Raw genomic sequence first — 13,241 nt, forward strand, 5'->3', positions numbered from 1 at the left:
TCAGTTTGACGTAAGGCCCTGATGAAGGCTAGCTGCAACGCTGGCCGCAACGTTGGCGCATTTTAAATTATGACGATGCGGTCTGATACCCTGAAGAATTTTATTGAAGTTGAGAGAGATGGTTTTATCAAAATCTTTCTTAATCGACTTTGAAGCGTGTTCCTGTGTTGTTATGTTAATTACCAACGGCAGTTGCTATTAACTAAGTGAAGGTGATGCACTGTACTGCTAGTGGTGAACATACACTGATGAACTAGAAAATTGTAGCTACCGACTTTTTTTTGGGGGGGGGAGGGGGTCATCAGTTTTCTGAATGGTTTGATCAGGCCAGCCACAAATTCCCCTCCTGTGCCAACCTCTTCATCTCAGCATTGCATTTGCAATCTACGTCCTCAATTATTTGTTGGATGTATTCCAGTCTCCGTCTTTCTCTACAGTCTTGCCCTCTACAGTTCCCTTTAGTACCTTGGAAGTCATTCCCTCATGTTTTAACAAATGGCCTATCATCCTGTCCCTCCTCCTTATCAATGTTTTCCACATGTCCTTTTTCTCTCCGCTTCTGCGCAGAACCCCCTCATTCTTTTCCTTATCAGTCCACCTAATTTTCAACTCGTCTGTAGCACCACATCTCAAATGCTCCACTTCTCTACTGTACCGGTTTCCCCACAATCCATGTTTCACTACCGTACAATGCTGTGCTCCAAACGTATATTCTCAGAAATTTCTTCCTCAAATTAAGTCCTACGTTTGTTTGATACTAGTAGACTTTTCTTGGCCATTGCTAGTTTGCTTTTGATGTCCTCCTTGCTCCGTCCGTCATTGGTTATTTTACTGTCTTCGAAGCAGAATTCCTTAACTTCATCTACTTCGTGACAATCAATCCTGATATTAAGTTTCTCGCTGTCTTCATTTCTGCTACTTCTCATTACTATCGTCTTTCTTCGATTTATTCTCAATCCATATTGTTCATTCAGCTCAGCAGATCATGTAATTCTTCTTCACTTTGACTCGCGATACCAATGTGATGAGCGAATCGTATCATTGATATCCTTTCACCTTGAATTTTAATTCCAATCCTGAACTTTCTTTTATTTCCACTATTGCTTCTTCGATGTACAGATTGAAGAGTAGGGGCGAAAGGCTACAGCCTTGTCTTACACCCTTCTTAATACGAGCACTTCGTTCTTGATCGTCCACTCTTATTATTCCCTCTTGGTTTTTGTACATATTGTATATGACCCGTCTCTCCCTATAGCTTACCCCTACTTTTTTCAGATTCTCGAACAGCTTGCACCATTTTATATTGTCGAACACTTTTTCCAGGTCGACAAATCCTATGAAAGTGTCTTGATTTTTCTTTAGCATTGCTTCCATTATTAGCCGTAACGTCAGAATTGTCTCTCTCGTCCCTTTACTTTTCCTAAAGCCAAACTGATCGTCACCTAGCGCATTCTCAATTTTCTTTTCCATTCTTCTGCACATTATTCTCGTAAGCAACTTGGATCCATGAGATGTTAAGACGATTGTGCGATAATCCCACACTTATCAGCTCTTGCCGTCTTCGGAATTGTGTGGATGATGCTTTTGCGAAAGTCAGATGGTATGTCGCCAGACTCATAGATTCTACACACCAACGTGAATAGTCGTTTTGTTGCCACTTCCCCCAATGATTTTAGAAATTCTGACGGAATGTTATCTACCCTTTCTGCCTCATTTGACCTTAAGCCCTCAAAGCTTTTTTAAATTCTGATTCTGGAATAGTGGATCCCCTATTTGTTCTTAATCGACTCCTGTTTCTTCTTCTATCACATCAGAAAAATCATACCCCTCATAACGGCTTTCAATGTATTCTTTCCACCTATCCGCTCTCTCCGCTGCATTTAACAGTGAAATTCCTGTTGCACTCTTAATGTTATCACTCTTGCTTTTAATGTCACCGAATGTTGTTTTGACTTTTCTGTTTGCTGAGTCTGTCCTTCCGACAATCATTTCCTTTTCGATTTCTGAACTTCCTGTTTATTTCATTCGTCAGCGACTTGTATTTCTGCATTTCTGAGTTTCCCGAAACACTTTTGTACTTCCCCCTTTCATCAATGAACTGAAGTATTTCTTCTGTTACTCATGGTTTCTTCACAATTACCTTCTTTCAACCTATGTATTTCTTTGCAACATCTGTGATGGCCCTTTTTAGAGATGTCCATTCGTCTTCAATTATAATGCCTACTGAGCTGTTCCCTATTGCTGTATCTATGTCCTTAGAGAACTTCCGTATCCCTTTTCTTTGCGTATTTATTCTTCCTGACTAATGTCTTAAACTTCAGCCTACTCTTCATCACTACTGTATTGTGATCTGAGTCTATATTTCTCGCTTCCCACGCCCGGGTTCCCGGGTTCGATTCCCGGCGGGGTCAGAGATTTTCTCTGCCTCGTGATGACTGGGTGTTGTGTGATGTCCTTAGGTTAGTTAGGTTTAAGTAGTTCTAAGTTATAGGGGACTGATGACCATAGATGTTAAGTCCCATAGTGCTCAGAGCCATTTGAACCATTTGAGTCTATATCTGCTCCTTGGTATGCCTTACAATCCATTATCTGATTTCGGAATATCTCTCTGACCATGATGTAATCTATCTGAAATCTTCCTGTATCACCCGGCCTTTTCCAAGTATACCTCCTCCTCTTGTCATTCATGAACAGAGTATTCGCTATTACTTGCTGAAATTTATTACAGAATTCAATTAGTCTTGCTCCTCTCTCCTTCCTTATTCCAAGCCCATATTCTCCTGTAACCTTTTCTTCTACTGCTTCCCCTACAACTGAATTCCAGTCCCCCATGACTATTAGATTTTATCTCCCTTTTCTTACTGTATTATCCTTTCAATAGCCTCACATACTTTCTCTACCTCTTCATCTACAGCTTGCGGCGCCGGTATGTATACCTGAACTATTGTTGTTGATGTTCGCTTTCCCTCAATTCTGATAAGAACAACCTTTGCTGTCGATTCTGATAAGAACAACCGTATCACTAAACTGTTCACAGTTCTATTCATAACGAATCCTACTCCCGTTATACCATTTTCTACTGTTGATTGTGATATTTATATATAACCTATTAATGTGTGTGCTGTCGAATGGAAAGTGAATGTGAGGTTTCATTATTTTATTTTGGTTTCACTGCAAAGATATGGGAAGGCCCAGATCGTTCTTACATTTTACTGAGACAAAAATGTAGCGTGGGATCGTATATAATTATTGCAGTCACTTAGACGAATACGTGCTCAAAAACAGTTAATAATCATACGCTGTATACACACAAAAACGTTTTCCATCATTTTCAGTATGTAAGGACCTACGTGTAATTTAATTTCGTCTTGGTGCAGACCAAGTCTGTGTCCTATTACACGTAACACAAATCGTCTGAATAAATCGTTCAGTACATTAAAAATATCGGTTTCCTACAGATCATAAATGAAAGAAATAATATCGCCGATCTGCAGCGTTGCCTGGGGTAAGAACGGGATAGTGATTACGATAATTTAAATGGCTTCTTATTGGCGGCCAGGTGTCTCGGTCCAGCGGTTTCAGCTTGCTGCCGTCGCGGGGTCTCTAATTCTTTTAAAAATGATGGGACAAGCAGACGGGATATGTGGTGCAGGTTGCAGTTGAAATTAACAACAGCAATACTTTATACATATAATGGAGCTCACTGCTCAAATAATAAAACATGTACACACTTTATTATGTAGGTTGACGTCCTATCAAAACAAGACAAAGCAAGAGACAGTCTGGCGCCCTTGGATTTCACGCCGATACCAAAAGAACGAAGATAATAATAATAATACTTACTTTACAGATGATAGTTTGACTTTATAATAGCAGGTTTCCTTGGATTTCAGTAGAGTTTCTTTTACATATGACAAATATAATTGCTTAGTGATGATGATGATGATGTCCCATACTTCTTTACAGAGCGTAGGGGAGTGACACGGGAGACCCGCGCCGCCTTACTAGGCAAGATCCTAGTGGAGGTGGTTTGCTATTGCCTTCCTCCGAGCGTAATGGGAAAGAATGATGATGATGAGGACGACACAACAACACCCAGTCATCTCGAGGCAGGAAAAATCCTTAACCCCGCCGGGAATCGAACCCGGGCCCCCGTGCTCGGGAAGCGAGAACGCTACCGCGAGACCACGAGCTGCTTAGTACTGTGGAAAAATGGTTAATAATTTATAGTTCTCCTTATTTGGGCCAAGGGACGTCATATGATATTACCCTCCACTCATCTGACCAGAAATCCTTGTCTGCTTTCAATTTCACTTCAATGACCCCTACTATACGTAGATTGAGCCTTTGCATTTCCCTTCTTTGATTCTCTAGTTTCCCTACTACGTTCAAGCTCCTGAAATTTAACGCCCCGACTTGTAGAACGCGCTATCCTTTCGTTGATTATTCAATCTTTATCTCGTGGTCACCTCCCTATTGGCACCCCTCCCTGTGATCCGAAAGGGGGACGATTCCGGATTTTTTTTTGAAAATGGAGAGATATTCATGACACTTTTCAATTACGGGCCACATGTTCTGTGGATACATGCTACATGTCTTCAATGCCGTAGTTTCCATTGCCTTCTGCATCCTCATGCCGTCGATCATTGCTGATTCTTCCGCGTTCAGGGGCAGCTTCCCACTCCTAGAACAAGACAGTGCCCTGAAACTCTGTGCGTTCCTCCGCCCTCTTTGACAAAGTCGTTGGCAGAATGAGGGTGACTTCTTATGGCGGAAGTTTTCGGTGGCCAGTGTTGATTATTAATCAAAATTTCATCGAAGGCGGAGTTTGAACACTCTACTGAGGACGTTTATGATTACTAATCCAAGACGCTATCCCTAGACCACTGCCGCCCGCGGTGGTCGTGCGGTTCTGGGCGCTGCAGTCCGGAACCGCGGGACTGCTACGGTCGCAGGTTCGAATCCTGCCTCGGGCATGGATGTGTGAGATATCCTTAGGTTAGTTAGGTTTAAGTAGTTCTACGTTCTAGGGGACTGATGACCTCAGCAGTTGAGTCCCGTAGTGCTCAGAGCCATTTGAACCAACCTAGACCACTGGTCCTCTCCCCGGACAAACTATCAATATAAACCCATCCAGACCATAGAAGTGTCTCCTGGCGAGAAATGGCTGCTGGTCAGACCCACGTACGGTGCATGTAGTATCACTGAGCGTGGTGTCCGGCGTAGAATGGGGACGATGCGCTATCTTATCTGAGTTTGACCGAGGGCAGATTGTGATGGCCTGGTGATTTGACACTAGAATTTCGGAAACTGCACAACGTGTCGGGTGTTCCAGCAGTGCTGTGTCTTCATCATGTGGCGAAACCAAGGTGGAACCACGTCCAGGCGTCACAGGGTTAGGCGGCCACCAGGTGTCGGATGTCGTAGCCTGGGCAGACTGGTAAAACAGGATAGGCGGCGGACTGCGGCGGAACTAACATCAGACTTTACAGCTAGGCAGAGTACAAGTGCGATGGACAGCACAGTGATCCCACAACCCAAACGCCACAGCACCTAATGAATAAGAGTATCCAAAGCACCAGACTCGCCGTACATTGCCGGCCGGGGTGGCCGAGCGGTTCTAGGCGCTACAGTCTGGAACCGCACGACCGCTATGGTCGCAGGTTCGAATCCTGCCTCGGGCATGGATGTGTGTGATGTCCTTAGGTTAGATAACTTTAAGGTCTATGGGACTGATGACCTCAGAAGTTAAGTCCCATAGTGCTCAGAGCCATTTGAACCATTTTGGGCGCTCTAGGATCACAGAGGGCCAAGATCACATGCAATAATGCGCACTCGGGAATAATGGAGAACTGCTGTGTCAGCAGGCCTCGAACCAAGCACTAACGGCCAACGTGACCTGACCAAACCAGGGCCCCACCCAGCGAATCACTCCAAGCCTGGCTGAGTCCGACTTGTTGTGAACCACACTGAGGCTAGCGGCGCCATGGTCACGCCCCTAGTCGGAGAGTGCTCTCTGTGTCGAGGAATCTCTAGTACTCTGGTGCGCACGGCGGGACATTTGAAAGAAGGAAGCCGCCGCGGCTCCATGACTGCTAAATTTTTTCGTGCCTTATGGAAGGGTAACTGTGTAGTGCACATATCCGTACACAGTAATCATGAATTAATGATTTATCCCCAAATCTGAAAAGAGCTTTAAGTAAGTAAATAAATAAAAAAAATATTGAAATGCGAGTGTATCAAGCAAAGACAAAGAGCACCGAGCAACGTGGCCTGATGGTTAGCGCACAGGACTCTCATTCGGAGGGACGGTGGTTCAAATCCTTGTCTGACTATCCAGATTTAGGTTTTCCGTGATTTCTCTAAACCGTGATTTCTCAAATCCCGGAATGGTTCCACTGAAATGGGCGCGTCCGGTTTCCTTCCCCATCCTTTCCCAATTCGAGTTTATACTCTGTCTCTAATGACCTCATGGTCCACGGGTAGCTAAAATCTACCCCGCCCCCACCTTTTCCTTTTTGACATTTTGACATAGAAAACAATCTTGCAGTCCATTTGCCCGTGTTCTCTGGCACAGTCGCAAAATCGAACAAACTCAGTTATGAACAGAGAGTGACTCCTATTAACGTTCAAAAAACCCGCGAAGCGCTGCACATGACTTTGAGACAAGGAGTTTAATATAAGACGCATGGGGCCGCAAATGAGAAATACCCGTAGAATGGAGGAAAAATGTTGAGCGTGACGTTACCAGACGACGGGCTTGTCGATGATACACTCCTGGAAATTGAAATAAGAACACCGTGAATTCATTGTCCCAGGAAGGGGAAAATTTATTGACACATTCCTGGGGTCAGATACATCACATGATCACACTGACAGAACCACAGGCACATAGACACAGGCAACAGAGCATGCACAATGTCGGCACTAGTACAGTGTATATCCACCTTTCGCAGCAATGCAGGCTGCTATTCTCCCATGGAGACGATCGTAGAGATGTTGGATGTAGTCCTGTGGAACGGTTTGCCATGCCATTTCCACCTGGCGCCTCAGTTGGACCAGCGTTCGTGCTGGACGTGCAGACCGCGTGAGACGACGCTTCATCCAGTCCCAAACATGCTCAATGGGGGACAGATCCGGAGATCTTGCTGGCCGGGGTAGTTGACTTACACCTTCTAGAGCACGTTGGGTGGCACAGGGATACATGCGGACGTGCATTGTCCTGTTGGAACAGCAAGTTCCCTTGCCGGTCTAGGAATGGTAGAACGATGGGTTCGATGACGGTTTGGATGTACCGTGCACTATTCAGTGTCCCCTCGACGATCACCAGTGGTGTACGGCCAGTGTAAGAGATCGCTCCCCACACCATGATGCCGGGTGTTGGCCCTGTGTGCCTCGGTCGTATGCAGTCCTGATTGTGGCGCTCACCTGCACGGCGCCAAACACGCATACGACCATCATTGGCACCAAGGCAGAAGCGACTCTCATCGCTGAAGACGACACGTCTCCATTCGTCCCTCCATTCACGCCTGTCGCGACACCACTGGAGGCGGGCTGCACGATGTTGGGGCGTGAGCGGAAGACGGCCTAACGGTGTGCGGGACCGTAGCCCAGCTTCATGGAGACGGTTGCGAATGGTCCTCGCCGATACCCCAGGAGCAACAGTGTCCCTAATTTGCTGGGAAGTGGCGGTGCGGTCCCCTACGGCACTGCGTAGGATCCTACGGTCTTGGCGTGCATCCGTGCGTCGCTGCGGTCCGGTCCCAGGTCGACGGGCACGTGCACGTTCCGCCGACCACTGGCGACAACATCGATGTACTGTGGAGACCTCACGCCCCACGTGTTGAGCAATTCGGCGGTACGTCCACCCGGCCTCCCGCATGCCCACTATACGCCCTCGCTCAAAGTCCGTCAACTGCACATACGGTTCACGTCCACGCTGTCGCGGCATGCTACCAGTGTTAAAGACTGCGATGGAGCTCCGTATGCCACGGCAAACTGGCTGACACTGACGGCGGCGGTGCACAAATGCTGCGCAGCTAGCGCCATTCGACGGCCAACACCGCGGTTCCTGGTGTGTCCGCTGTGCCATGCGTGTGATCATTGCTTGTACAGCCCTCTCGCAGTGTCCGGAGCAAGTATGGTGGGTCTGACACACCGGTGTCAATGTGTTCTTTTTTCCATTTCCAGGAGTGTACAATTGCCGGTAGGGGCAATGCTACACAGCTCGGCAGAGTACAAGTGTGTCCGAACACACAGTCCTCCGAATACCTTCTAACGATGGGCCACCGCTGCCAACGACCTATACATGTGCCAATGTTAACATCATGACATCGGCAATTACTACTGAAATGGGCACATGAGCACTGGCATTGGACGTTGACACATTGGCAGAGCGTTGCATGGTATGGCAATTCGTTACTTTCTTCACCATTCCGATGGAAGAGCCGAATCCATCGACTTCCAGAGGAACAGCTCCTTGACACCTGTACTGTAGGACGGAGATAAGCGGGCGGCGGCTCCGTTATGCTCTGGGGAACATTCACGTGGGATCCATGGGTCCAGTGGAGCCCGTGCAAGGCACCATGACGGCCAAGGAGTATTTCACATTGGTTGCAAACCACGCACACCCCTCATGACGATCATGTTTCCTGACAGTGGTGGCATCTTGCAACAAGATGACGCGCCATCCGCCAGGAATGTGATGGAGTGCTTCGAGGACCACAGTGGTGAGCTCCAGTTTATGTGCTGGCCCCACAACTCGTCAGATCTGAACCTGATCCAATACTTAAATATCCTCAACATTTCGCGTCTCTGTCAGTAACTGTCTAAATACTAATTTTAATTTTAATAGTTAAGGGGCTCCGGAAAGGCTCAAAATCATGAAAAGTTCAATTTTTACTTTTTTGCGTTTTCTGAATCTGCAGACTATTACCTTTTAATAGATATATAATTTATTCAATTCCGAAGACTACAACTATTTTTAAATTTTTTTGAAATGTGTTCTACATGGGCGTGACTCACTGTGGCGCTTTTAAACTGCTGTCAAATGGTGTTATTATTAACGTCCGTGTTCATCAGGTACATTTTAGTGATGTGAGATAAAGTGTGTGTTGTGGCTAACGTGTGATGGTTCAATATATCGCTGGTGTGATTGTCGATTGTTTCATGTTTATTTACTCTGTCGTTATCTCGAAAATATTCGTAATTAATTCTGTTTCTTGAGTCTCTGTTTTGTTGAAGTATAATAATGAGTAAAAGTAAAGTTATTAGAAATCCTCTGAAGGATGGCAACATTGTAAGGTGCAAGGTATTTAGAAATATGGGAATGAAGATAGGTTCTAACATGGTACGAGCGATGCTTGCTTTAGACAAGCAACGCCTTCGGGCTGCAGACAGGGCTGTAAAGAGTCTAGAAATACAAGCAATAGTAAACAGGAGGAGGAACAAGAGGAAGCTGGAGGAGGAGTTTGCAGAGGATGAAGATAATCCATCCTATGGACCTGGAATGCACTAAAAAGTTAATCCAATCTTTGTCGCTCGATTCCCAAAACTTTTATTTTCTCATACTAATTACATGTTTTCTAAGGATCTTCCAAACATATTTGTTTCAAACTTTCAGTAAATGTTACACAGTATCTTCTGCATAATTTAACACAGCCTTTTTCCAAAAAAACTGTATATTTTTGAATATATAAATAAAAAATTGCAAGAAAATGTTGTGAATTTTCATTACAATTGAAAAAAAAAAATCATCTTTAATAACTGAACTAAAATTTTGTAAAATCCCTGTGTTAAGTTGTAGCCCATATTCCAATAAATAATCTGTAAAAAGTTCAACTTCCTACCTCAAATACTTTGTGAGGAAAGATGTAATTTATAAGCGTTATTTTAACATTGCAAGTATAGGGCGTTCCGGAGCCCCTTAAAAGCCTCTGTTGCTCTGTTTGCCTAGAATTTACCTAGGTTTCAGTCGGGACAACCCAGCCTTCTTCAGAATAACAGTAACTACCGTCTTTCCATAGTGGACATCGTCAAGCTAAAACTACAAAGCCATAAATTATCGTCAGAGTATAAAACGTATCTGGAACTGCCTCGGCCCCACTTCGCGACCGCGATGGGGCAGCCACAAGTGCTCTGGCGATAATTTATGGATTTGTAGTTTTAGCTTGACGATGTCCACTACGGAAAGACGGTAGTTACTGTTATTCTGAAGAAGGTTGGGTTATCCCGACTGAAACCTAGGTAAATTCTAGGCAATCAGTGCAACTGAGGCTGTTAATTATTAAAATTAAAAAAAAAAAAACTGATCCAATACGTCTGGGATTTGACTGAATGAAGCGTCAGATCTTATCGCCCCTTCCGCAGGTTTTATTGAGATTAGGTGACTTTTGTGTGCAAAAGTAATACCAACTCCCCCCAGCAACCAAGGCCTCATTACTTCCATACCACCATGCGTCGCCGCTCTTATTCGTTCCAAATGTGGGCACGCGTCGTAGGAAGGCGGCCATAATGTTCTGGCTGATCATTGTATACCAGTCCAGCAGTCGGACGCCAGAACATTTGCTGAAAGTCTTCGGAGCTTTTAATTATTCACTTTTGAGTTGCGAAGTTCAACCGTGTCCCGTTGGCCAAAGCAGGCTTGTGAAACCCTTCTACATTTATTTGGTTGTGTCCAGTGCAGACAATAAATCCTGGTCCCCCAGTAAACTTTTCCGATTGAATCCATGGAGCAGTACGACGCGTAATTCGTCCCCTGTGCTGCACATTGCCAGAAGTGCGTGGATTCAGGTCGCGCTCGCGTGCGAGATTTTGCACTGCACTTCGGGAGCTTCGAAAGTGGACGAGAGGAGAGTTTCCAAATTTCTACTGTACGAACGTAAGACATTCATTAAAATATCATTTACTCTAACTGTAACTAAACGCACACTAGAACAGAGGTGAGTGCACAAGAATGAGGACTTTTGTGATTACCTATTTGTGAATGAAATCAGTGATTCCAGAATGAGATTTTCATTCTGCAGCGGAGTGTGCGCTGATATGAAATGTCCTGGCAGATTAAAACTGTGTGCCCGACCGATACTCGAACTCGGGACCTTTGCCTTTCGCGGGCAAGTGCTCTACCAACTGAGCTACCGAAGCACGACTCAAGCCCAGTACTCACAGCTTTACTTCTGCCAGTACCTCGTCTCCTACCTTCCAAACTTTACAGAAGCAGGGTTCGCAGGAGAGCTTCTGTAAAGTTTGGAAGGTAGGAGACGAGGTACTGGCAGAAGTAAAGCTGTGAGTACTGGGCTTGAGTCGTGCTTCGGTAGCTCAGTTGGTAGAGCACTTGCCCGCGAAAGGCAAAGGTCCCGAGTTCGAGTCTCGGTCGGGCGCACAGTTTTAATCTGCCAGGATATTTGAAATCAGTGATGTTCTACTCCGACGTAGAAGCAGTACCATTATCTAACAGGGGTGAACGAGTGTGTAGAATCGGACAGTGATGGTGTGCTGATGCACACATCTGTTTTTAATTTTTATTATATCTAATTAAGCCAAATTTTCATCCGTTTCCTCTATGTGTAGGACTTCTCTGTTTCATATCTGTGGTTCTCGCTTGTGCAACGTTCAGCAAAGGCATAATATGGCCTCTTTTAATCTCTAGTTTACGTGGTGTTTAGGAGACAACTACAGATTCGTTGCCCGGCCAGTGCTTTACATCGGGGCTGACATTCTTGGCAGATGATCTCATAAACGCCAGTTTTCATGTCAGAGAGTTTACCCTTTAAACTGAAGAAACATCTGCAGTGTCTGACAAGAAATGTGAAGAACCCGCAAGAGGAGGAAGGAATCAAATGAAGCTTCACGAATTGAAAGGCTGTTCTTGGTCTTACATTCAGTCCAAAGACTGATATGAGGCAGCTCTCCACGCTACGCTAACCCGTGCAAGCCTCTTCATCTCCGAATAACTACTGAAACCTGTATGTCTTACAACCTGCTTACTGAATTCGTCGTTTGATCTCCCTCCTTACAATTCACACACACACACACACACACACACACACACACACACACATACACTCCAATGCTAAACTGATGATTCTTTGATGTCTCAGACTGCATTCTATCAACCGATACCTTATTTTAGTCAAGTAGTGCCACAAATTTCTTTCCTCCTCGATTCTATCAGTACCTGCTCACTTGTTACGCTGCTTACCCACCTAATCTTCAGCATTTCTCGGTAGTGCCACATTTAAAAAGCCTATATTCTCTTGTTGTTTGAACCGCTTATCGTCCACGTTACATTTCCATACAAGGCAACGCTCTAAACGAAAGCCACCAAGAAAGACTTTCTACACTTAAATTTATGCTCGATGTTAACAAATTACTCTTCTTCAAAGCACATTCCTTGCCATTGATATTCCACTCTTTGTATCCTCTCTACTTCAGCCTTCGCATTTACTTTATTGCCTTTATAACAAAACTCATCTACTACCTCTAGTGTCTCGATACCTAATATAATTCCCTTAGCGTCACCTCGTTTAATTCGAGTACATTCCATAATCTTTCTTTTGCTTTTGTTGGTGTTCACCTTATATTCTACTTTCAAGACACTGTTCTTTCCGTTTAACTACTCTTCCAAGTTCTATGCAGTCTCTGACAGAATTACAACGTTAACGGCACACCTCAAAGTTTTTATTTCCTCCCTCTGAATTTTAATATCTTCCTCAAATTTATTTATTGATTTACTTTTTCCTTTACTGCTTCCCCAACATACAAGTTGAATAACATCTGGGATAGGCTACAAACCCTCTCGCACTATTTTCGTACCAATGCTTCTCCTTCATATCCTTTGACTTTTATAACTGCCATCCGCTTTCTGTACAAGTTTTATACAACCATTTGTTTCCAATATTTTACCTCTGCTACCTTCAGAGTTGCGAAGAATGTATTCCAGTCATAATTGCCGAAAACTTTCTCTATATCTAGAAATGCTACAAACGTAGGTTATCTGAGGTAATTTATAAGGTCGGCACTGCCTCGCGTGTTTCTATATTTCTCCGTAATCAAAACTCAGCGGTTATTTGATGTTATTTCAGTGATTACCAACTCCAGTCATTGTTACAAGGAGCAAAGGAGCACGAGCACACTTACCAGTGTAACGTAGCACCCCTTCTGGCCTGGATGTATGCTCTGGTTAGATTGGGAAGGATGTCATGAAGCCGTTCTGTCCTCTACTGACGCAGACTGGCCCACAG

At 44.6% G+C, this 13,241-nt stretch overlaps 1 non-coding gene across 1 annotated transcript; it reads left to right on the forward strand.

Annotated features, from left to right (window-relative positions):
• The first annotated feature begins 11,305 nt into the window (after positions 1-11,305).
• Trnas-cga (transfer RNA serine (anticodon CGA)) lies at positions 11,306-11,380 on the forward strand. Its single transcript has one exon. It is a non-coding gene; the product is annotated as a tRNA-Ser (tRNA).
• Positions 11,381-13,241: the final 1,861 nt, after the last annotated feature.

The sequence above is a fragment of the Schistocerca cancellata genome, chromosome 3 (assembly GCF_023864275.1).
Source record: "Schistocerca cancellata isolate TAMUIC-IGC-003103 chromosome 3, iqSchCanc2.1, whole genome shotgun sequence".
In the NCBI taxonomy this organism is placed as follows: domain Eukaryota; kingdom Metazoa; phylum Arthropoda; class Insecta; order Orthoptera; family Acrididae; genus Schistocerca; species Schistocerca cancellata.